Source organism: Dama dama, chromosome 19 (assembly GCF_033118175.1).
Source record: "Dama dama isolate Ldn47 chromosome 19, ASM3311817v1, whole genome shotgun sequence".
In the NCBI taxonomy this organism is placed as follows: Eukaryota; Metazoa; Chordata; class Mammalia; order Artiodactyla; family Cervidae; genus Dama; species Dama dama.
Genome location: NC_083699.1, coordinates 69,119,641 through 69,145,180, shown reverse-complemented (window position 1 = coordinate 69,145,180; position 25,540 = coordinate 69,119,641). Strand labels below are relative to the sequence as shown.

The 25,540-nt window shown below is 43.3% G+C and overlaps 1 protein-coding gene across 2 annotated transcripts in view; it reads right to left on the bottom strand.

The window, feature by feature from the left end:
- HLCS (holocarboxylase synthetase) overlaps positions 1 to 25,540 on the bottom strand; it is a 190,708-nt gene that overhangs the window by 136,216 nt on the left and 28,952 nt on the right. The window lies entirely within an intron of this gene.

Here is a 25,540-nt window from a genome sequence, read left to right as displayed (position 1 = left end):
TAACCTTATACTTCCACCCCTCAAAGAAATTCATTATCTGGGAAAATAAAAGCCTAGGTGAAAAGTCACAGGAGACAAAGTACTAAGATACTAGAGCATTCCCTCTCAGCCTCGGCAGGACTGCACCTCATCTTGTAGACAAGCTGACCACCACCAACCACTGACGGGTCACCAACAGGGAAAGGAATGGGGTACCCAAGCTGCTTTCACTTTACCCCAAATGCAGTCCATGGAGGGGAAGGCAGAAGTCCAGTACTTATGACCTAACCTAGTACCGAACTCTCTAACCTACCTCCCGAGAAGCTGCAACTTCCTCTTGGACCCTGGGAAACCCAGGGCCTCCCCCTGGGGTGGAGCATCAGGGGATTCAGGTGGGGAAGTCAGCATCGCGAGGGGCCAGCACAAAACATATTAAAATCTGTTACAGTAAGTGCTGATCTGAACTCCTGGGCCCTCTTCACACAGATGCCAGGTACTTCCAAAGAGGAGATGAGGCCTTCTCTTAGCATCCGAGGTCCATCCCAAAGCTCTGCATGCCTAAGAGAAGCAGCTTCAAAGATGAAATTTCATTTAACTAAATTCAACTGATGAACCCTTAAAACTCAGTTCCCCTTTGCAGAAAACACAGAGGCCAGAGGAACAAGTTAAATGGCTTCAGAAGTAAGTGATCAGAAGAAATCCAGAGAGTGGATTTTATAGCACAAGAATCTTCAAGTGTGTGTGTGTGAAAACAAATGTGAATCTCCTTCAAGGCATTGAACAGCTGGATGTTATAAGGACACCACACAAGCTAAGAATACATCAGTGGATAGGTTAAATCACACACACACACACACACACACAGATGTAAAAGAATCTGAATAATAAACACTTCTTAACTAACTTGGTTTTCATTAACTCAAGCAGGGAGGTAAACAGTTATTCAACAGGTGTAAGTAATGTGACTCCTCTCTATTCAAAGTCAATAAAAATCAAGATGAAACCAAAAAGAAAGAGCCAGCACCAGGTAGAACTTTCAGAGCAGGAAGAAAGCAGGGAACCAATCACCTCTGGAGCAAATTATTAGATGAATGATGTGTAGATGGCCAATCAGATAAACCGTTTTTGAAGGCAACACATAGAGATGTACAAATATGCAAAATAAATTAAAATATGGAGTAGGCAAGGTACAGGAGGTTTTTATTTTTAATCTTATACTTCTTTCATATAATCTTTCAGGACTTAATCAGGGCAAAGTAAGCTACTCAGAAAAAAAGAGAATCGAAAAAGATACAAAATGAGGTGAGGAACCTCTTAAGAAATATAACTGTATACCATCTATAATTCTCCTAAATATTTATATTCACTATAGTCAAATGCAACTTGTAGCCATCAAGTAAAACTAAGTACAGAAGGGTAGTATTTAGGCTCCCCCCACCCCTATTATCCCTGGACAGGAGAATAAAATTCTGGTCACAAGAAATATCAAAATTACTACCTGTTTGAAGGGATTCTGCCTGGTATGTGCTGTAAAAGGACATAAGTTACAATGATGACTTAAGAGCTGCAGAAGTAGCTGCTAACACATATAAGGAAAACAAATTAATTAATGATTCTTGGCTTAACTCTACCAATGACCACTAAGAGAGTATAGAAATGCTATTGAAGAAAAAAGTTTGGATCATATATATCAAGGCAAGTGGGTAAACATAAGTAGTATTATCAATCCTCTACCCCCCAAATCTACCTAAATCTTTAAACACAACTACCAGAGAAGGCAAAAATGTCACCGCTTTCAGGAAGACTTCTCTGACCCACAGCCTGTCTAAGTTAGGACTATCCTTCATAAATTTAATGACTTTATAGCACTTTTCAAACTGTAATTCCATAGTGTGTACAACTGTTTACTCAATGTCCCACTGTTTTGCTAGAATAGAACGTAAGCTCCATAAAGACAACAAATGCGTGTTTCTGTCTTGCTCCCAACTGTATCCATGGCACTTGGTACCAAGTGGATATTGCATGCTTAATAAGCATTCATTGTATAAATGCACATTAAATTCCCTACCAAAATAAAGTCCCACAAGTAACAGACATAAATAGGTATATCAAAGAGGGAAAACCCAGAAAAGGCAATGATAAGAGATGGCTTTGAAATGGATATAATATGCATCAAAAAGAAATGTGAAATTGTTAAATCAGTTCTGTTGAAAATAAAACAACTGCTATCATATTCCATCCCAATGAAATTCATAAAAACCTTCTAATTAATGTTATTTTTTTAACATTTGAACTTCAAGAATTTAGTATTTACCTTTCTCTAAGATTTCAGGCTAATTAAATACAATTTAAGTGGAACCAAAAACAACATTTTATAGTCACATAAATGCTGGCCCCTTTGAATTTGCCACAGCACTAGGGAAACACTAGCTATTCTCAAGGAAGGTGAATGTGCCTTTGTTTCCTATTGGGACATGTCGCACACAATATGAAAACCCCAAGGAATCCACCCCAAAAAGTACTAGAACTAGTAAGTTAGTTTTCAACAAGGTTGCAAGATACAAGGTCAGTATATAAAAACTGGGTTTATTTCTAGCCGTGAATATCTGAATTTTATATATTTTTAATTTATTTATAAAATACATTTTATAAATATATTTATTATATATAAATAATATAATAAATGTTTATTTTATATTTATATATTTTAAATAAATTTTATTTAAACATCATTTTCAATGGCATTTAGGAATAAATTAAAATATGCGCCAGACCTGTACACTGCAAACTATGAAACACTGAAAACTTACAGAACTCATAAATAACTGAAGAGATATACTATGTTCATGGATTAGAACACTCAATATTATTAAGACATCAGTTCTTCTCCAATTTGACCTACAGATTTGATGCAATTCCCATCAAAGTCCCAGCAAGCTTTCTTTTGTAGACATTGATAAGCTATTTCTAAAACTTAAACAGAAATAGAATAGGCCTAGAATGACTGAAACAATGTGGGGAAGAAAAAAGAAGATTTATATTATCTGACTTCAAGACATTATAAAGCTATAGTAATCAAGACAGTATGGTATTGGCTTGGTGGTGGTACTGGTGGTTTAGTCACTAAGTCATGTCCAACTCTTGCGACCCCATGGACCATAGCCTGTCAGGCTCTTCTATCCATGCGATTTCGCAGTCAAGAACACTGGAATGGGTTGCTATTTCCTTCTCTAGGGAAAATTCCCAGCCAGGGATCACAGGTGGCTTCTTTACCACTGAGTCACCAGGAAAGCCCACTGTATTGGCTTACAGATAGACATACATTACTAAAAACAGAATAGAATCCAGAAACAGAGCCACACATGTATGTTCAATTGATTTTCAACAAGGTAATTCACCTGAAAAAGAATCATCTTTTCAATACATGGTGCTAAAACAAGGGGACATATGCCAAAAAAAAAAAAAAAGAAAGAAAGAAAACCACCAAAATTTAACCCTTACAGGTATACTAAAATTAACTTGAAATGAATCATAGACTTATATGTAAGCAGGTCCCAATGTAACGCTATAAAACTCCTAAAATAAAATACAGGAGGAAAATTTTCTGATCTTAGGATAGGTATTAATAAATCTTTTCTCAGAACGAAAGAAGTATGAACTCTCAAAGAAAAAAAGAACCAGACTTTATAAAATTTAAGACCCCTAAGAACTGCTGCCATTCAAGGATTAATGTTAAGAAAAATGAGAAGACAACAAGCTGAGAGTAACTATTCTTAACACACATATCTGACAAACGACTTGTATCCAGAATGCAAAACAACAACAACAACAAAAAAAAAAACCACTTAAAAAAATGGTTTTATTTATTTATCTCTGGCTGTGTTGAGTAGCGGCTACTCTAGTTGCGGTGCTCAGCCTCTCATTGCAGCAGCTTCTCTTGTCGTGGAGCATGGGCTCTGGGGGATGTGGGCTCAGTGGTTGTGGCTCCCAGGCTCTAGAGCACAGGCTCAGTACTAGAGGAGCATGGGCGTACCTGCTCCTCGGCATGTGGGATTTTCCCAGATCAGGGATCAAACCTGTGTCTCCTGCATTGGCAGGTAGATTCTTTACCACTGAGACACCAGGAAAACCCTCCAAAAAACACTCTTAAACATAAGAAAACAATTCAACTTAGAACAGCAGCAAAAAGATTTGAAAAGACGTTACCCAAGAGAAAATATCAGATGGCAAAAAAGAACATGAAAAGTTCTCAGCATCATTTATCACCAGGGAAATACAAAGTAAAACCACGGGACACCTCTACACACCCATTAGAATGGTTAAATTTTTTAGTTCTGACAGTATCTAGTGTTGGCAAAGATGTGAAGTAACTGAAACTCTCATACATTACTGATGGGAAAATAAAATGGTACAACAATTTTGGAAAGCAGTTTGGCAGTTTCTTATAAAATTAAACATACACATGCCATATGACCCAGAAATTCGATTCCTAGGTAATTAACCAAAAGAAATGAAAACACACATCCACACAAAGACTTGTATATGAATGGCCATAGAAACTTTACTCATAATAGCAAAAAAAAATTCAAACAACCCAATGTCCACTAATAGGAAAACAGATAAATAAGTCACAGCAGATCTATACATTGGAACACTACTCAGCAATAAAAATGACCTACTCAGGCAACAAAATGGATGAATCTCAAAAACATAAGTCTGATTAAAATTTAAAAAAACAAAAGAGTATATATTGTGTGATTCAACTTATATGAAGTACTGGAAAGGACCAATCTAATTGATAATGATAGAAAGCAGATCAGTGATTGCCCAAGGGTGAGCAAGGGGGTGGGAGAGTAGATGAGAACCGAAGAAACAGAACAAGAGAATTTTATGGGATTCTGGAACTGTTCATCTTTAATGACAGGTACTCCAGCATGTATGTTTATCAAATCCTACACATAAATAAGTACGTTTCCTTGAATATAAGCCACACCCAGCAACAATCTCAGGCAACAGTAACTAAAATCCACAAGACTCTGTATCCATTAATGTCCAAAAAGAACACCGTTGTCCCTAGTTCTGAAGAAATAAATTCTTAAATTCACATTTAGTGCAAATACACACAAGTGACTATTCCATAGTTAGTTAACATATTATAGTAATATCTCATACATGGGGTACAACTAAGATCAGAGATGTACAGTATGCTATGTCCAGGTATGTTAGAGCCATTCCGCTCCCTACCTCGTCTTACTGCTAAATTTTATCCACCTAGCAAGACTCAATGGGTGAAACATAGCCATCCCTCTAATTCAGCATTGGATTCAAAATACTTATTACTATCTCTGCATTCTGTGCTCCTTTTCCCAACAAACACTAAATAACTGATCTTAAACTTTAAAGGTTTTCAATCTTGGAGACACATTTGCCCCACTGTAAATAATCAGATTAGTTGTGCTTCAGCCATAACATTGTAAGTTGCTAGGCAACGTTATAACTTTATGAGTGGGTAAATCAGAAAAAATTAATCTACAAAGACACAGAATACAAGCTTTTTTCATGGATCTTTCCATTCTCAAACATCAGAGTACACAGGAATTAGAAGAATTTGTTTTTAAAAATTACTACTGGTATTTTACAAACAAAATATTCACAGACAATTTCACATCCACTCAGTGTCTTCACACAAGTGATGAAGGCACACAGCATAGAAGATCTTTACAATCAAAAGACGACACTCCTGGAAATTCCCTGGCGGTCCAGCAGTTAGGGCTCCATGCTTCCACTGCAGGGGGCATGAACTCAATCCCTGGTCAGGGAACTAAGATCCCACAAGCCTCAAAGCATGGCCAAACAAACAAACAAAAAAAGATGACACTCTTGAAAAAGCAAGACTGTTTTTGGCCCTGATCTCATTTAAAGCAAGGATTGTTCATCATGTGGCAGCCTTCAGGGTGAACTTTTATTCTGACCACCAGAACCAAGCAGAGCAAAGCTGCAGGCAGGGTCTGAGACGAGTGTGGTCCTCCTTAGGTGACTGGTCCCCCGTGAAGACCCTTCTGCTGTCTCAACTCCAACTGACCCACTGCAGGCTGATCGACCCTCAGATTCCTCCTTGGATGGCACTGCCCTCCAGGTTGGATGCTCAAGGCCCCCGCCCTCCTGCATCTTCAAATGTGTTCAGCCACTGATCCCAACACTGTCACCCATAGAATGAATGAGCCTGCAGGGGCTTCTAGCTTCAGTGACTCGCTGCTAAAAGCATCCACAAGCATCCAGGTAACTGTCACCCACAAACACCCAAGGGCCAAAATGACCCCAGAGACACAAAACATCTCTGGAAGAAACGGACACACTTTCCCACACAGCAGTAACTGTCTGGGCCCAGGGGCATGACTCTCATTATGTGCGGACACCCTCTCCAGCTGGACTCTTGGCTGCCACCTCTTCTGCTCCTAAGCATCTGGGATTGAGACTATCCACCTCGGCCCCGGCAAGAAATCTGGAACCAAGCCAACAAGATCTCTGGTGGGGCCCCTGATGACCCTTCCAGTTAGGTTCCCAAGTAATTCAACGGAGTGAGTCTGGCAGTGCTGATTCTCAAAATACAAGGGGTCCGCTTTGGCAGTTCCTCAAAAAGTTAAACAGAGTATCAACATATAACCCAGCCATCTCCGAATATATACTCAAAAGAGTGGGAAGCAGAAGCTTCCTCAAACACATACCTCAGCAATACCAATGTTCACAGCAACATTGTTCACGATGGCCAAAAGGTAGAAACAACCTACATCTGTCAAAAGATGGACAGATGAGTGGTTAAACAAAATGTGGTGTGTGTGTATATATATACATAAAATACTCCACTGTATTGGAGTTTTGGCCTCAACATCAGTCCTTCCAATGAACACTCAGGACTGATCTCCTTTAGAATGGACTGGTTGGATCGCCTTGCAGTCCAAGGGACTCCCAGGAGTCTTCTCCAACACCACAGTTCAAAAGCATCAATTCTTCGGTGCTCAGCCTTCTTTATGGTCCTACTCTTACATCCATACATGACTATTGGAAAAAGCATAGCTATTGACTATATAAACCTTTGTTGACAAAGTAATGTCTCTGCTTTTTAATATTCTGTCTAGGTTGGTCATAACTTTCCTGCCAAGGAGTAAGTGTCTTTTAATTTCATGGCTGTAGTCACCATCTACACTGATTTTGGAGCCCAAAAAAATAAAGTCTGCCACTGTTTCCACTCTTTCCCCATCTATTTGCCATGAAACTTGACATTAAATTTTACCAAAAATTTTTAAAAGAGAAGGGGATCAAGATCTCAAGCTGTTTTCTCCCCAGAAGCTTCTGGTCTTCTCTGCAGCCAGGCCACTGCCCCCTGCCGATTTGCCCTCCATAAGATGAAGTGGAGGGGCAGCCATGTAGCCACGGAGTTGGTGGATGGGGCGAGGCCCTGACAAGGGTTTTCCCAGGGTTCCTCCTTACCTTACCCGCAAATCACCAAGGGAAGCCACTAGAGTGACTTCTCACAAGTCTTTTCCCAAGTGACTTTTCACCTAGGCAGACAAATGATTGGCAATGTCTCTCATGGAATGATTTTCGGTTGTCTTCGTCAGGCACTAGACTACATCCACCGTATGGAAGTGCTCACTCACTCCATGCAGAGCACTGGGGCTTTAGACAAGGATCCCAACCCTCACTAGCAATGCCACAGTATTATTATCAACATCTATGGAAGAGGAAACAGAACCTCAGATATTCCAAATCACACAGTCAGTAAGTCACAGAGTTGGAATTTGAACCCACAAAACCAAATTTGGCTCCTAAATCATTGCTCTAATTTCTATCCCACCATCCTCAGTAAGAAGAGCTAACCCCAAATGAAGCAACATAAGAGAAGCCTGTTTACTGTAATCAAAATACCTAAGGCATCACAAAGAAAGATATAAACTCAATATAATATGCAACTATGAAGTAGTGATAAAACAGATGTGGCTTGAAGCTGAGGTGGCATGGGAGGGAGAGTGGGTGGTGGGCAAGGATTAGAATGTTTGGTAAGAGAAACTTGAATCTGAAGAAGTTTGGGTCAACTGTATCTCCTTCAGTTCAGTTCAGTTGCTCAGTTGTGTCCAACTCTTTGTGACACCATGGACTGCAGCATGCCAGGCTTCTCTGTCCATCACCAAGTCCTCCGGAGCTTGCTCAAACTCATGTTCAACTGGGTGATGCCATCCAACCACCTCATCCTCTGTCATCCCCTTCTCCTCCTGCCTTCAGTCCTTCCCAGCATCAGGGTCTTTTCCAATGAATCAGTTCTTCACATCAGGTGACCGAAGTATCAGAGCATCAGCTTCAGCATCAGTCCTTCCAATGAATATTCAGGGTTGATCTCCTTTAGGATTGACTGGTTTGATCTCCTTGCAGTCCAAGGGACTCTCAAGAGTATTCTCCAACACCACAGTTCAAAAGCATCAGTTCTTCAGCACTCAGCTTTCTTTATGGCCCAACTCGCACATCCACACAGGACTACTGGAAAAACCATAGCTTTGACTAGACAGACCCTTGACACCACATTTCAAAAACATCAATTCTTCAGCGCTCAGCTCTATGGCCCAACTCTCACATCCATATACTGGAAAAATCACAGCTTTGACTAAATGGACCTTTGCAGCAAAGTAATGTCTCTGCTTTTTAATATGCTGTCAATGTTGGTCATAGCTTTTCTTTCCAGGAGTAAGCCTTTTAATTTCATGGCTACTCAGGCAAGTCCAGATGAGGACATTTTCACAAAGAAACAAAATTTTTATCATTTAAGTTAATTACCCGTTCATTGCTCTCTGGTTTCAGCCAGAAAGAGATGGTATATTCTAGAGTTCAAGGGAAGGGCTACTTAAGGAGCTGTGGGCAGAGCTAAGAGAATAAAAGGAGCAGGGCTGGGGAACGCCTGGATCAGCGACAGGCCCAGAGGAGGAGCAAGAGGAGACAGCACCCACAGGGGCTGTGAGCAGAGAGGGCGGAGAGGAACCCCTCCACCTCTCTCACCCACTGCCAGCACAACCAGGGCCTGGGAAGGCACCCACAGAACAAGTGGCCAGTGTAAACTGAACAGTGGCAAACACAAGTGCTGAGAGTGGACACAACCGCTTTCATCAGCCCCAACTTCGAATGGTAACTCCACAGCACCAAAGGATTTATGAGGAAGGGCATATGAGATCCAAATCCCAGGCACGGGGGCTCCTCCCCTGAGTCGAACTTGTCACGGTCATTTCCGGTCCCCAATGCCTGGGACACAGTAGGCACTCAATAAATGTCTGTTAAAACCTGTATTCCCTTTATTATGTAAAAGTTTCTCTCAGGCTCAGGCTCTGAAAGGTCACGGGTTTACTGCATTTTTTGTTACCTGCCAACTAGCGAAGACCACAAAAGGCTGGGGTGGACCCATAAAACAGAGGTAATGAATAAGTCATTTCTAACAAGGCTGGTTTTATAGGCATCACACCTCCGCTGGGCCAAATGGGCTCATTTTAGAGGTGAAATCTATTCTGCGAGTGCGGAGACCAAAAAATGAGAGAGAGAGAGAGAGAGCCGTGGGCGGCACTAAAAGAAAGGGGAGGCGTCCTGGGTCGGAGCTCAACCACCACTCCTACTCCAGAGGCGCTAACTTCCACTGATGGGGCCCGTGGGTTTGGGGTTCAACATCCGCAGAAATCTCCAGAGCCTTCATTAAGCCTTGCCGGTGTAAAACGCCCGCCATTTGTCCGAGGCCAACACAAACAGGCTCCTGACGGAGCTGGGAGCGTTGGTTGGGAAGCCAAGAAAGCTCCGGGTGGGAGCCCAGGCCGCGAGCTGGAACAGCCGTGCGGCGGCCCATTGCACCTCACCCTGAGGGGGCACGTTCTGGCAGGCGCACACACACGCAGGCACGTACACGCACGCATGCGCACACACAGATGTGACCGTTCCCCACCTCAGCCATGTTGGGGCGAGCTGCGGGTCTGGAGCGCTAGGCCCGGGGCTGATTCCGCGCCACCCCCCGCCGCCCCCAATCATCAGAAGCCCCGCCCCCCCACCCCGGCAACTCATCCCAAACTACGTGCCTGTCATTCACAGGCTGGTTTTGACCTCTCTGGGGCGCTGTGTGTGGGAGCAGGAGATAACCAGCACAGAATCTGGTCCATAGCTCTGACTAGCTGGGAGACTCTTTTTAGAACGAGAAAAACCCCAGCTCCCCTTTTTCACCTTTAACATTCAAGAGTCAGTGCTTCGTCCCAAATGCTAAATGCTCAAGTTAAAACTGGAACATCCTCTCTAGGATTCCAAAATTAAAATACACATGTTGCCTGCAAAGGGAGAGGTGGCCAGTATGAATATGATTCAGAGAAGCCAGGGAGAGCTTTCTACTCCAGTCCATTTATTTTAGCAAAACCTCATTTGGTCAACTGTTTTTGTACATGACACTCTGGAAAATTCAGAGAGTCCCAGAGGATATTACATTGGAGGGGGGAAAAGGGCCAGTGAAAGCATTCCCTTCTGCCCTACAAGGAGAGAACAAAGCCGCAAGCAAGCATTCCAAGGAGACAGTCTAAAATCTGCGTTTTAGGAAGCCTTACTAGTTGATGGGAAGGAGCAGCTAGCTGATGAGCCAGTGTGTACTTAGTTATAGTTTCTAAACTGGAAAGCACGTTAATAACAGATAAAACTATTCCAACTTTTTTCTGAAGCTCCATCTTGTCAGTCTTCCTCTGGTACATCAACAGCTGATTCTTTGAAACTGTTTAATGTGATGTTTATGAAGCCCCCATCATACCTGGATAAAAGGTGCCAGCTAGATTGAACCGGGCAGCCAATCTGAGCCTGGTGGGCTGTTTACTGTTGGCCTGTCCCGCAAGGCTTGTCGGCTCTCCCAGACACAGGAATGGAAGAAGTGTTTCACCATACTTTAGTGGGAAACGCCAAAACATTTTTTAGGTTTTCAAACAAAACACGCTTATTAAATGCCTACTATAAGCAAAATACTGGAAAAGGGATACAAAGATTAACAACATATGGTTCTTACCTTCAAATGATCTTGTATTACAGTTTAATAGGGTAGACAGATATTCATAGACTACAACAGCATTTGTGCACTGCCCCCCCCCCCAAATTTTTTTAACCTTCATATAAAAGTAAGCTGTCAGATCTAAGGTCCCAAGTTACAATATTCAGGTTAGAAAACTGAAAGAAAAATTATAAATCCTGTATATGTAACATGGTCATCACTGGAATTTTCCCAAATCAGGGTTGATAGAAGTCCTACGCTGAGCATAAAAGATCAACTAGCTGTCCTCATAGCATGTGGCTCTAAGGTGCTTTATGTTCCATAATTTAGGACTTTTTTAAGATATATTATAAAAATTTTCTACTTGCTGGCCCATTGTGAGGATCAGATATGCCCACAGCCTAGTACAGCAATGACCAGCTATCCAGAACCATTACAAACCAGTAGGTTACTGGCTTTACTTCAAATAAAGAAAACAAGCCCAGGGCTAAGTGAAAATTAGTGGCACTCTCTTATCAACTCCTAGAAACAAAAATGTGGTAGCCTCATACTGTCATAAATAAGTAACTTAAGTTCTATGCTTTGTGTTTTACTTGAAGACACACATCTTTTGAAAAACACAAACTCTCTTTATGAATAAATTGTGGCAAAACGTTAACCAGTGGTGAATCTACTAGGTAAAAGTTACATGGGATTTATGTACTATTTTTCACCCTTTCTTTACTTATTTTTCTAAGCAAAAAGTTGAGGAGAAACAAAGGGATTTGCTCCAAAAGCTCTCTAAGGCCTCTGTCAGTTCCAACATTCACTGGATATTTTTGTTCTGCTGTTAATCCTGGAATCATCAAAGATGCAGCCTTTGTTTAAAAAGAGAAAAAAACCAAACAACCATCAAGAATACCTTCTAGTACCCGCATCTTAGTTGGATCAGCACAACCCTTCACACTGTCTGCAAGAGGGCTAGGTTGCTAAGGTCACTTCAGGCAAGAACACCTCCCTAAAAAAACCCCGATTTTGACTGTCACAGGCTGTGCCTCCAGAGGCCCAGAGTTTGAGCAGTCCAAGTGAAGGACGTTCTTTCCTGAGCACAGACCCCAGTGCATTTCATGAAGCCTTTCAGTATACGTGGAATCAGTGTATTAATAACAGCTTATTGGCACCGAATGAAAAACACACAAGTCTTAATCTTAGGTCTTGAATTGGGTCCAGGTTCTACGTAATAGCTGGCTGGAAGGGATACAGCCGTAAGCATTGCTTGGTGACTGGAGGCTGTGTAGTGAGACCTGAGTTTTGAAACCAGGATTGGTAGCTTAGCAAAATTTACTGGTTGTAGAAAAAAGTAAACTTGCCTCTAGGGAGGTGAGCTCAGCCGCACCATTCTGACAGCAGCCCCTGGTGGCCAGTTTAGTAAAAAGTGTTGGCTCTGATGCCGAAAGTTCCGACCTTGCCTTAATGAAGGTTGCTACAAGCAGACGGGCCATTCTAGGTGACAGCTCGGCAGTGACTGGGAAGCAGCAAAAATCCAAACTAAGGTGTACCTCTGAGTCACATAAACGCATCCACATCACTAGGGTACCTGTCACTTGCATTAACAACAACAACGAAAAAAGGAATATTGTCCTTTGAAAATAAGATGATTATGAAAATTTATTTTAAAAGGGCAAGATAATAACATGAGGCAGATAATACTTACCTTGGTTTGAAAGTTACCTCATTCCTTAATTATGTAGAAAACCTTTAAGTATGCAAGGCACGTGGACTCCTACACAAAATAAAACATGCCCTGTCTACTTCCCTACACAGTGGGACTCTTCCCTACACCCAGTGCTCTTAATTTCCACATATGCCAATGAATTCCTACTGTACTATCGGGAATCACTCATAAGGCAGAAATTTCTAGAAGATGCTGCTATCATTCATTCAAGGAATAATAATCAAGATAGTAATAAGTGAAGTCTGATCTCCAGTGCCACAGACTCACACTGCGTCACTGGATATAAATAGAAAAATGTTCAGAGGCTGACAGTTGGCTTCAAAGGCAGACAGCCGTAGGAAGGAGAAGCCACAAGCTTCAAGCCGACTTCTTCGTAAGGTGCACGCACTGCATCCTCAGCCATGAGAGAACAATCTGGAAGCAATCTGCTGGGCAGCTGCTCTCATCAACAAACTGTTTATTGTAAGAAAGTGGCTGGGTCAAAGGCTAAACATCAACCCGAACTGAAAGCATAGAAGCAAAAATCAATAGCGTCCATGCTAAAAGAAACCCAGGACTTCGCAGAACAGAGGGAGCAAGAAACTCATGTTTCGTTCTGAAAGGGTGGCACTCACGTATCTCGATGTGCAGGGCTGTTCTGCATGATATCACAAATGGTTACTTGCTGTCTTTAGAATAGGAGCTCAAATATGGCACTTAAAACATACAGAAATCAATTTCACAGATCACTTCCCAAAAAAAGTCACAACAGCTTATATCTTGTTATTTCCATCTTGCATTTGTTTTATAAGGGGGCCAACATGCTTAAACACAATACATAGTTATTATAACCCATCTTTTAAAAAGCCTGTTTAGTAATTGGATTACTGACTGGTAAAAGAAATTATATGAAGGAATTGTATTATTTTAGGTGTGACAGTGAAATTCCACTGCTTATATCTTTAAACAGAGTTCTTATCTTTTAAAGACACACACTAAAACATTTACTGATGAGAGATCTGCTCAGGGATTTGGGTCGAAATTACACATACAGGAGGAGGAGTGGGTAGGAATAGATAAAATGAGATTGGCCAGAACGGAAAACTGTGAAGCAGAGTGCTGAATACATACAGGCATCATTACATTATTTTGTTTACTTTTGTATATTTGAAATTTTCTATGAAATGTTTCTTTTACCTGTGTGCACGGTTCAACTGTCATTATGAAAGGAAAAATGTTTTCTTAAATATAAGAAAAGTATTAACCTACCAGTGCAAATTCACTAATTTCCCATAAGGATATGTATGGAGAAGGACATATATGGTGAGGATGGTGAAGGATAGGGAAGCCTGGCGTGCTGCAGTCCATGGGGTCTCAAGGCGTAGAAAAAGGACTGAGTGAACAACAACAACAAACAAAGGATATATATACACCACAGTATTAGTAAGCGTCCACCATGGTTGTTTTCAAGCAGTATCTGATATGAAGCTGTTAAATTCTGAGTCAAACAACAGAGGAGAAAGAGACGTTGAGTACATCCCCACTGCGTTCATGACCCACCAAGCCGGAATCTGACAGAAACGATACCCCAAGACGGCATCCCACGGCTTTACCTGCACCACAGACTAGGAGGACAAATATGAACTGGTGAGAAAACCCAACTGACAGAAATAACAGGGACCGTGTTTTGTTTGAAAACAGGCAGTTTGGCACACAAACTTTGAAAACACAACTTGTTTGTAGACCTGAGGCTCCTATATATCGCACTGTTAATTCTTAAACTAACAGGAAAAGTAATTAGAGAAAGAGCCTGAAATGAAATAAAGCAGAAAGCAAAATACGCTTTCATTATGCTTCAAGTAACGGTAAAGTATCTATCAATGACTTCAAACTGCTCCAGTATAAAGATGAAATGGTAATAATCACAGATTCTTTTTTTTTTAAAACCAACTTTGTGAAGAATCACAAATTCTTACCAAAGAATGCTTTCAAAGGAACTGTTTTAAAAGTTTAAAAAAATTTTTTTAATTTTTCTCATCCAGTTGCTTTGCTGGGCCCAGCAATAAATACTACAGAGCCCTGGAAATGATGTGAAAGGTCATTTCATCTACCTTCCCCAGATAGCAGAGAGATGGTTTGGAAATGAGGACTCAGAGTCCTTTAAAAAGTCATCTTCTTAAAAAAAAAAAAAATCCATCTTCTGTAACAAACTCACTAAGCCAATCTTGAGACACAAAACTAATTCTACCACCATGAAGGGAAAATACATGCAGAGAGGAGAATCTTCAGAAGTACAGACCTTTGACCCTTACAGCATTTTATGGGCTGAAAAGCCACAGAAAAACTCAACGTATCTCAAGTTGCCTATGGAAGACCACAATCTATACAGTAATATTCTAGGCCGTTCTAGGCAGAGAGAGTCTGGACATTCCCCACTCCCCCACCCACAGAAAAAATGAACCATCATTTTAAAATTTATGAAACCACAATTTGATGTTTTCTTTTAAAAGATGTATTTCCTTATTTACTGAGATTAACAACAGGAAGGGGGGATGACTGGAGCCATCACTCAGTTACTCCCTAATAACTGCTGTATGTGGGATTCATTTTTCCTCAGACAAGAAAACAATTTGTCAAATACTTTCCTACGGCAAAGAAAAGCAAACCCTTACAAGTATTCTTAAAAGAAACTTCACTTTTAACTTTTTAAACTTTTGTTTTGCTACTGGAAGGCAAGTGGGTTTAAACTAACAGCTTTTACAGTTCAGGGTTCGGGAAAGACTCGTGGTTAGTGATACTGACAAATGGCCCAGCAAGGTGTTGCCAGTTCCATATTGGGCAATCCTGGTGACGGTGGCATTTCACTTTGAAAGAGATCTCATTGGGGAACTTATCTTGGAGGTGCAGGAGCTGACTAACGCAGTCCTTCTCTTTGCCAATCACCCCTTTCTCTCCACACTTCAACACACACACAGGAGACAGCCCAAAATAATATGAAGCTTCATGTATCAGTGGGATAGTCCATTTAATTTTTAGCAGCATTATATACGTAGCATAAATGCCTGTGTATTATAACCTAGGTCTTCGCTCATCCTCAGGAATAAGTGGGAAAGAAGACCTCTCCACCAAGGAAGATCCTACTTCAGCAGCATCTTCTTTTAAAGTTTTAGTGAAAGCAATTCATATGCTAAAACTGAAAGACTCGAATGCCCCTAAAAAACATCAAGTAAAACAAGTAGTATCAAGGCTCAAAATTACTGCCATTTAAAACCAGTTCATAGCGGCCGTGTGTGAGGGGTCTGTTCCCTAGAATTCTCTATAAGGGATAGTATCTCCAACAATTAAGGACAAAATTATAGTCTACACGCCACTATTTCTCCCACTGCCTATATCATTAAATATATCATTATCAGAACAAAGCCTGAAAACATTTTAAGAAAGAAACATACTCACAAAGCAAGCAGAGGGACCACGCAGAACTGAAGGTCTGAGAAACATACAGGACCCGGAAGGCTGTAGGTAGCCCAGCGGTGCCTGGACAAGATGCATTTTACTCATAGGCAACCACCGAGGGGCTGAGACGGGAACACCATCAAGAAAGAGAACAGCGTTCTCTTCTCATCTCCAAAAGAAAGAGACTGATGGACAGACAGACTGACCCTTGGCCGAGCTTTCCTGTTGCCGACCTGGCTGGCTTTGGTGAAGAAGCCTGAGAAAAGGCACCCAGGACTGACCCAGCCTCCCCCGTTGAGACGCACCCCGGGAACACCATCACCCAGACAGAAGTCCCTTCCCATGAAGGCGGGGGAAACAGAGGCTCAAACGGGCCATCCGGGTCCACAAACTGCCTGGCGGCCTTGAAACTTCGGAAACACTTAGAAACATTTTCTCCAGACGGCACCATCCTCCGACAACATTCCCAGATTATCAGAGTGGATGGAAAACAAAATGCCATTCCCCAGCCATAATTCACATCCGGAAAACTGAACTAGAACATTTATCAAAACGGGATTCAGGCCCCCGAGCCCCGCATTCCTGCACCGCCTGGCAGCTTCGGTGGCCGGGAGAGCCAGGCTCCGACGGCGTTGCAGTGACCATGGTGCCCACATCAGTCCTGGCCTCGGGGCCCCCCATCTGACCACCAGGGGGGCCCTTTGATCGTGGACCCCCCGGCCCCCCCAACCCGGGAGCCGTGTGGGAGATAGTACTCATGCCCTGGGATGTTATTTTTCCAGACTCGGGAGACAGAAATCTGTTCTCTGCAGAACGCTGCAAGCCTTCCGAGAGACAGCTTCAATCGACTTCCCCAGAAGGGGAGCGCCGTCCCCCATACCCGTTCACACATGGCAGCTATTAGGGAGCTGCTGCAGAAGGCAGAAAGCATTTGGTCCGGGAGGACTTTTTCTTCCACGAGAGCCTGTTTCCCATCCACAAATCTGCCTGACTGCACGAGCGCTGGATATAAATAGTCTTGAGGAAATAAAACCACCCCCCCGCCCAACAGGGCCCTGTCCCTGGTAGGACACTGCAGAGAAGGTGCCCCCTCCAACCCGCCAGCCTTGCCCCCCCAGGAAGGCAGCCAAGAGCCACACCACAGAGCAAACGCGGGGACCACACCAGCTCTAAGCGGAGAGCGACCAGGCTGGTGCCCGCCTGCATTTCCCCCAGCGTGTTATCAAGTCTCTGCCTTGACTTCCAGCAGAAGAATTCGCCCCGGAGTCACATGGAAACCGGCTTGTGGAAACAAGATTCAAGTAAAAATACAGCACATCCAGTAGCTGAAAAGCCTCTCCCACCCCACCCACCCACCCACCGCCAAAAAAAAATAAAGAATAAAATGAAGGCAGCTCAGGAAAACATCCCACGTATTATTCCTTTTGCATTTCGATGTCAGACTCGTCATGTCGCCTTTGCCGTAGGTATTATGTTTGATAACAGGAAGTCGGTTAAAACGAACAAAAAAATTTTTCCAGTTGGAGGTGAAGGGCAAAGGAAGAAAGAAAGGAGAAAAGGGGGTCTATGAAAGACCCTTAAAAACCTCCCCAGCTATAAAAGCTTTTAAAGGTTGGCTTTCATCTGCCAGCTGCTCTTTGGCTGTTCCCATATTGTAAAACGGCCGCCGCGACACCGCGTCAACCACATGTCAAAAGCTATTCAGGGCGCACCTGGAATTCCGAGCTCCTCTCCAATGTGGACCTCTCAAAATTATTTTTTAAGCTGTATTTTAGAGGAGCACTAGACGTTTCCCTCTCGCTGTGTGTACATTTGATTCAGAAATAGGATTAAAGGTGCAGGGAGGGAAGATTCCATGACAAATAACTACCCTAAAAGCAAAGTTGTTTTTCTTTTAATTGGAGAATTCTAATTAACTCAAAACAATACATGAGACTCTTCACCGCTCCACAATCCAGTGTGCTCCTCAGAGGGGCAAGGACCCCCTCCCTGCCCTCCCCCCACTGGCAGAGCCACTTGAGACTCCAATGAGATCCAGACACCTGGAAAGGCCCGTGGTTAACTGCAAAGCACGTGAGCAAGATGAGAAACCATCTTCTTGTTTTTCAGAAACTTGCAGAGCAAGGACTCGGAAGCACTCGGGTGTTTGCTGAATGAAGCAGTCTGCGAGAGGAGGGGGTAACACCACGTGACCTGACTTAGTCTAAGTTTCTTCATAAAGCACCCAACATCGAAAACGGAATGCCCCAGGTGGAAGGGACAATACAGCTTTTTGACACAATATCGAAACTATCTTTATCAACAATACCTGGGACTTCCCTGGTTAAGAATCTGCCTTCCAATGCAGGGTAGGTGGGTTTGAGCCCTGGTCGGGGAACTAAAATCCCACATGCGGGGGCTGGGGTGGGGGGGCAACTAAGCCTGATCTCTGCATTTAAAGAGATGCCCTAGTGCTACAAGGAAGACCCATCACAGTCAAAATAAAAAATAAATTAAAAAAAAAAAAACAACAATGCCTGTGTGCAGTGAGGGGGGACGGGGAAATGTGTCAACCACAAATAACCTGGGGTTAAAATCAAAATGGAATGTTACACTAGTTTTTAAGCACACATGATCCACCCTACGACTCCATACCACCGGAGCTGCACACAACAACAATGCAGTGATGTTTTTGCCCAGCTTCTTTAATAAGAAACCCAGTTGTCACTTCTGGTTATGGTTACATCTTGAGCCCCGGAGGAGAAGCAGCCCCACACCCTCTGGCAGAATTCCTGCCGAGGCCCGGCCAGCTTCCCACGCTCGGGGTGCCATCACACCCACTAGCTCTGAGCCGTAAGGAAGGCCCAGAAGTAATTCCAGCTTGCTTGTCTCAGAAAGAACCCCATGCGCCCCAGCCCCAAGCGGTGATGTCCCAGGATGAGAGGTGAGGCTGTAGCCACACCTCCGGAGAGGGACTGATCTGTCTGAAAGCATTCGCTACATAGATGCCCGCACACGTGTGGTCTCCATTGACTAATGGTTCAAAACAGTTCGACAGTCAAGAAACTGCTACGTCTAGGCAGGGGTAGCAGGGCGCTAGGATGAGAAACGACCAGGATAGCTGGAATGAGCACCCTCCAGCCACTGAGGGAGAGCACTGCTGAGACCCAGAGACACACAGGTGCTGACCTGAGGGCTGAAAATTAAACCCAACAGTCAGCAGCCATAGTGGAGGCATTTACTAACAAAGCCAGGTCCTTCTTGAATAACTAATGTGGGTGTCAAATATTAAACAAACTATCAACATCTACACAAGAGTACTTGCTCTTGTTTATTAAAAACATTAATTATCATTGCTGGGAAAAATTGACGGTGGGAGGAGAAGGGGATGACAGAGGATGAGATGATTGGATGGCATCACCGACTCGATGGACATGAGTCTGAGTTGGTGATGGACAGGGAGGCCTGGCGTGCTGCGGTCCATGGGGTCGCAAAGACTCGGACATGACTGAGCGACTGAACTGAACTGAAATTCATAATATTGTAACAACACTTTTACAAATCATTTTATTTTAGTTACTTCTGGCTGTGCTGCGGCTTTGTTGCTGTGGGGGCTGCTCTCTAGCTGCGACGATCAGCCACACTACTCTCTACTTGCGCTGCTGGGGCTTCCCGTCAAGGCTGCTCCTCCGGTGGAGCATGGGCTGAGAGCTCAGACTTCAGCAGGTGTGGCCTGTGGGCTCAGTACTTGTGGCTCCTGGGCTCCAGAGCACGGGCTCCGTAGCTGTGGGGCCCGGGCTCCGTTGCTCTGCAGCATGTGGGATCTTCCTGGATCAGGGATCGAATCGTGTCTCCTGCATTGGCAGGCCGATTCTTTACCACTGAACCACCAGGGAAGCCCTGAGTCCTTGCCTTTTAACATTCAAGTTTTGATCTCTTATGGGATGCCTTCAAAGTCCAGTGACATACAGTAATTTTTTTTTATTTTTAATAACTGGTTTTGCTCATTATAAAAATAATACATGTCCGTAATAGAATCCCAGACCACCTGACCTGCCTCTTGAGAAATCTGTACGCAGATCAGGAAGCAACAGTCAGAACTGGACAGGGAACAACAGACTGGTTCCAAATAGGAAAAGGAGTACGTCAAGGCTGTATATTGTCACCCTGCTTATTTAACTTATATGCAGAGCATATCATGAGAAACGCTGGGCTGGATGAAGCACAAGCTGGAATCAAGATTGCCAGGAGAAATATCAATAACCTCAGATATGCAGATGACACCACCCGTATTGCAGAAAGTATAGAAGAACTAAAGAGCCTCTTGATGAAAGAGAAAGAGGAGAGTGAAAAAGTTGGCTTAAAGCTCAACATTCAGAAAACTAAGATCATGACATCTGGTCCCATCACTTCATGGCAAATAGATGGGGAAATAGTGGAAACAGTGGCTGACTTTATTTTTGGGGGCTCCAAAATCACTGCAGATGGTGACTGCAGCTATGAAATTAAAAGACGCTTACTCCTTGGAAGGAAAGTTGTGACCAGCCTAGACAGCTTATTAAAAAGCAGAGACATTATTTTGCCAACAAAGGCCCGTCTCATCAAGGCTATGGTTTTTCCAGTGGTCATGTATGGATGTGAGAGTTGGACCATAAAGAAAGCTGAGCGCTGAAGAATTGATGCTTTGAACTGTGGTGTTGGAGAAGACTCTTGAGAGTCCCTTGGACTACAAGGAGATCCAACCAGTCCATCCTAAAGGAGATCAGTCCTGAGTGTTCATTGGAAGGACTGATGTTGAAGCTGAAACTCCAATACTTTGGCCACTTGATGCAAAGAGCTGACTCATTTGAAAAGACCCTGATGATGGGAAAGATGAAGACAGGAGGAGAAGGTGATGACAGAGGATGAGATGGTTGGATGGCATCACCAACTCAATGGACACGAGTTTGGGTAAACTCCGGGATTTGGTGATGGACAGGGAAATCTGGCGTGTTGCAGTCCATGGGGTCGCAAAGAGTCGGACACGACTGAGCGATTGAACTGAACTGAACTGAATAGAATGTGTGGAAAATAAAAAGTTTTTTTTAACATTTAACAAAATCGCCATTAAGTCCCAAACCCAGAAATATACCCTCCATATATACTTCCAGTCTTTTTTTCTGTGGACGTATGCATGTGGTGTATAGGTGCCATACAATATGTCACGTCATAATTCTGCGGAGAACTGAATTTCAATCCTGCCCCTGGCGGACTTGGTTAAGTGGGAAGACCTCGGTCAGAGAAGTTCAGCTGGGCCACCCAGAGTCTGCACCTCCGCCAAACCTCGCCTCCGCGTGGTGTCATGCATGGTGACACCCATGAAATCATACGTGACCAGATTTTATAGCGGAAATCACATGCTACTATGGTGTCTGGGTGTCAACGAAGGTCTCAGAAACACACTTCCAGCAAATGCCAAGGGTCGGCTGTACCTTGGGTGAGTGTTTTTTCCTACTTGGATCATGTGTTATTTTTTTCCATTTATATCAGTGCAATATGGAAACACATAGGTACCTCATAAATCTTCTGTGCTATTTGCTATAAAGAGTGAGTGTCCAGGCACCAAACTGTATAAACACAGCTGGTATGCAGTAAAACTATTTAGATAGCCAGTGTGTTTATTTTGTTCTTTCATAGTCCATCCTACGGTCCCACCTAGTACACAGTAAATGTTCAGTGAAAGGCGAATATTATTAACTGTGACTCTGAAATAATTTCTATGGGTCCAAAAGAAAAGTACCACCGAAACGACTAAATTACACTATGCAAAACTGATGTAGAGAAAGAAGGGGGAAAAAAAAAATCAAATCTCTTCCTGCTTACCAGGAAGCCTGGCTCAGCAGCGACACCGTGTGGTCAGAGATCTCAGATTCCCAACAGCACTGAGTATTTTACAGGAAGCAGGAAGCAGAGAGTCTACTGGCATCTAACCCCAAAGGCAGGTGAGAACCCTAAGGATGAGTCATGTGTAACAGATGATGGATACCAGGATCCTCCCCTTGTAACTTATTTCCATGCAGAGCAATGAGATCTATTAAGAAAGCTAACAAAGGAAAACCAAATAGAAAGTACAGCCCAATTCTGTTCCCAGTCTGCCATCCGTATCTTTAACACAGAACACCAGTACAATGACTCCAAGGTGTTTCAAGATGTCTCCAGTTCAGCATCAGAAGAGGAGCTGGGGGACTCGCCCAGAAGGACCATCAGCAGATCAACGAGTAGCCACCTTCACATTCATTTGCACAATAATCCTTCAGAGAACTTGTATTGCAGGAAAACATATGCTAAAACCCTGAATTCTTGAATTTCTTTCTATAGCAAATTCAAGGTCTTCTAAGAGGAATTAATAACCACTAAGAAATGAGGAGACTTGTGTGTGTGTGTGTATATATATATATATATATATACACACACACACATATATACACACACACACAATAGTCACTCATGTACTCAATCCCTTGCACTCCTAAAGGAAAGCAGAATTCAGAGCGAAGAATGCAGGAGGGGAAAGTAGTCCACAGGATAGACATCCAAGACCCATCAGACCAAGTGGAAGACTCAATATGAGAAATGAACTTTTCTCAGAATCACTCTTTCCCAAAGGTATTATATAGTAAAGGTCGGCATGGGGTCTGTGCGGAATGTTTGTGTGTGTGTATACAGATCAAATATTTGCTTCTCTGGTGGCTCAGAGGGTAAAGAATCTGCCTGCAATACAGGAGACTCAGGTTTGATCCCTAGGTCAGGAAGATCCCCTGGAAGAGGGAATGGCTACCCACTCCAGTATTCTTGCCTGGAGAATTTCGTGGACAGAGGAGCCTGGCAGGCTACAGTAGTCCATGGGGGTCACAAAGAGTTGGATACAACTAAGCAATTAACACTTTCACTTTTACATTTGTTTTCACATTGTTAAACCTTTGCATTCCCATGGTTTGTTGAATTGTTGTTATTGTTCAGTTGCTAAGTTGTATCCGACTCTTTGTGAACCCCACAAACTGCCACACCGAAGGCTTCCCTGTGGTCAGTGGGAGTTATCAATCAATAGGAGAAAATGGAACTCCCACCCCCAGGCAGTTAAAAGAACCAGGAGAACAAAAATATAAAGCATCTTCTGTGTACTGTAATATACAAGTTCAGTTCAGTTCAGTCGCTCAGTCGTGTCCAACTCTTTGTGACCCCATGGACTGCAGCACGCCAGGCCTCCCTGTCCATCACCAACTCCCAGAGTTTACTCAAACTCATGTCCGTTGATACCATCCAACCATCTCATCCTCTGTCGTCCCCTTCTCCTCCCACCCTCAATCTTTCCCCGCATCAGGGTCTTTTCAAATGAGTCAGCTCTTCGCATCAGGTGGCCAGAGTATTGGAGCTTCAGCTCATACACAGACAAATATGCAAAACCTAAGGTTGTGCTCATCCTAAAGAAGACATGGGAAAAGCTAGACTTCCAAACCTCAGCTCACAGGGGATTAAGACAAGAGCAGGTGACTCTTTCCACTGCTACGTCCAAGAGTCAAGAGGCTCAAGCCCCAAGATGGCACGGTCAGAACTCACGGGAAAGGTCAGAGCGCACTGACAGGGCCAGCCTGGGTCGGCCTCCCTCCCTGACCTTGGAGCAGGCAGGCACCCCTCGTGAGTCCAGCCTCAGCCCTCCACACTCAGGAAAGGAGAGAGAGAGGTCTAGCAGGGTGACAGCCACACTCCAGAGGACGAGAAACCCTCACCCCAAAGCTCCGCACCATCCCTCCAGCGTGGGGGCTTTCCTGTTGTTCTGTCGCTCAGTCGTGTCCAACTCACTGTGACCCCCTAGACTGCAGCATCCCAGGCTTCCCTGTCCTTCACTGTCTCCCAGAGTTTGCCCAAATTGATGTCAGTCAAGTCGGTGATGCCATCCAACCATCTCATCCTCTGTCGTCCCCTTCTTCTCCCGCCCTCAATCTTTCCCAGCATCAGGGTCTTTTCCAATGAGCTGGCTCAAAGCACTGGAGCTTCAGTTTCAGCATCAGCATCATTCCTTCCAATGAATATTCAGGACTGATTTCCTTTCGGATGGACTGGTTTGATCTCCTTGCAGTCCAAGGGACTCTCAAGAGTCTTCTCCAGCACCACAATTCAAAAGCATCAATTTTTTGGCACTCAGCCTTCTTTATGGTCCAACTCTGACATCCATACATGACTACTGGAAAAACCATAGCTTTGACTAGATGGACCTTTGTCAGCAGAGTGATGTCTCTGCTTTTTAACATGCTGTCTAGGTTTGTCATAGCTCTCTATAGTTGTATCTATAATAGTTGAAGCTCAGAGGACTGGCTTTATTTCGACACTTAAAGTCACAAGATGGAGCTGATGCTTTGCCTTCTCTTAACTTAACACATAAAACAGAGATAAACGATGTGGAGCTTTGAGGTCTGAGATGAAAGTGCAAACAAAAGTCCTAACATTAATCCCCAAGAGCACCCATTAAGAAGATGGCTGACTGCCTAAAATCTGTGTAATGAAAATGCAATGAATGTTTCTTAAGCAGAAAAAAAAAAAATTAACCATAGTTTTAATTTGGGGGGGGGGGCGGGGGGCAAATTCCCTGGATATCCAGGGGTTACGACTCCAAACTTCCACTAAAGGAAGTGCAGGTTCGGTCCTTGGTCAGGGAACTAAGATCCTCCATGCCGTGCAGCGCAGCCAAAAATAGAAGAAAAAAAAGTAAGAAAATGCAATGAATGTTTCTTAGATTTAAAAAAAATTCATCCATTGCTACAGTTACAATTTTTTTTTTATTAAAAACATCACTTAGTCCTTTTATCCTAGGCACCAGGAACTTATTAGGCACATTATACACTCTTAACTCATTCAGTCTCCCAACAACAACAATAATAATATAACAGTAACAATAATAATTGCGCTAAAGTTTAAATAATAAATTTACACAAAACTGTCACAGGTATGGCTTCATGCAGTCCTCAAATACTCCTGCAAGGTATCCAAATCCTAAACGTTGTCAGATTTTCTGTCTCCTCCAGCGGACATTCCCACCCAGAAAACTCACAGCTCCAGTCTCTGCCGAAAAGTAGGTTGGCCAGGGGACAGAGGACAACCCAAATGAGAATTCCTCAGGGAATTTCCAGCAGTTAGGACTCCCAGCTTCCACTGCCGAGGGCCTGAGTTTAAATCCTTGGTCATGGAACTAAGATCCCACAGGCTGCACCCGTGGCTTAAACAAGACAACAAACAAACAAAAAACACCCAAGAGAAAACAGAGAATTCTCCTCCCTTTAGAAATGTTGGTGTAGAGGGTATAATTTGCTGTTTTCAAGGGAAAGCAGGTAAGTTTAGAATAACCTGGACTATCAGGTATT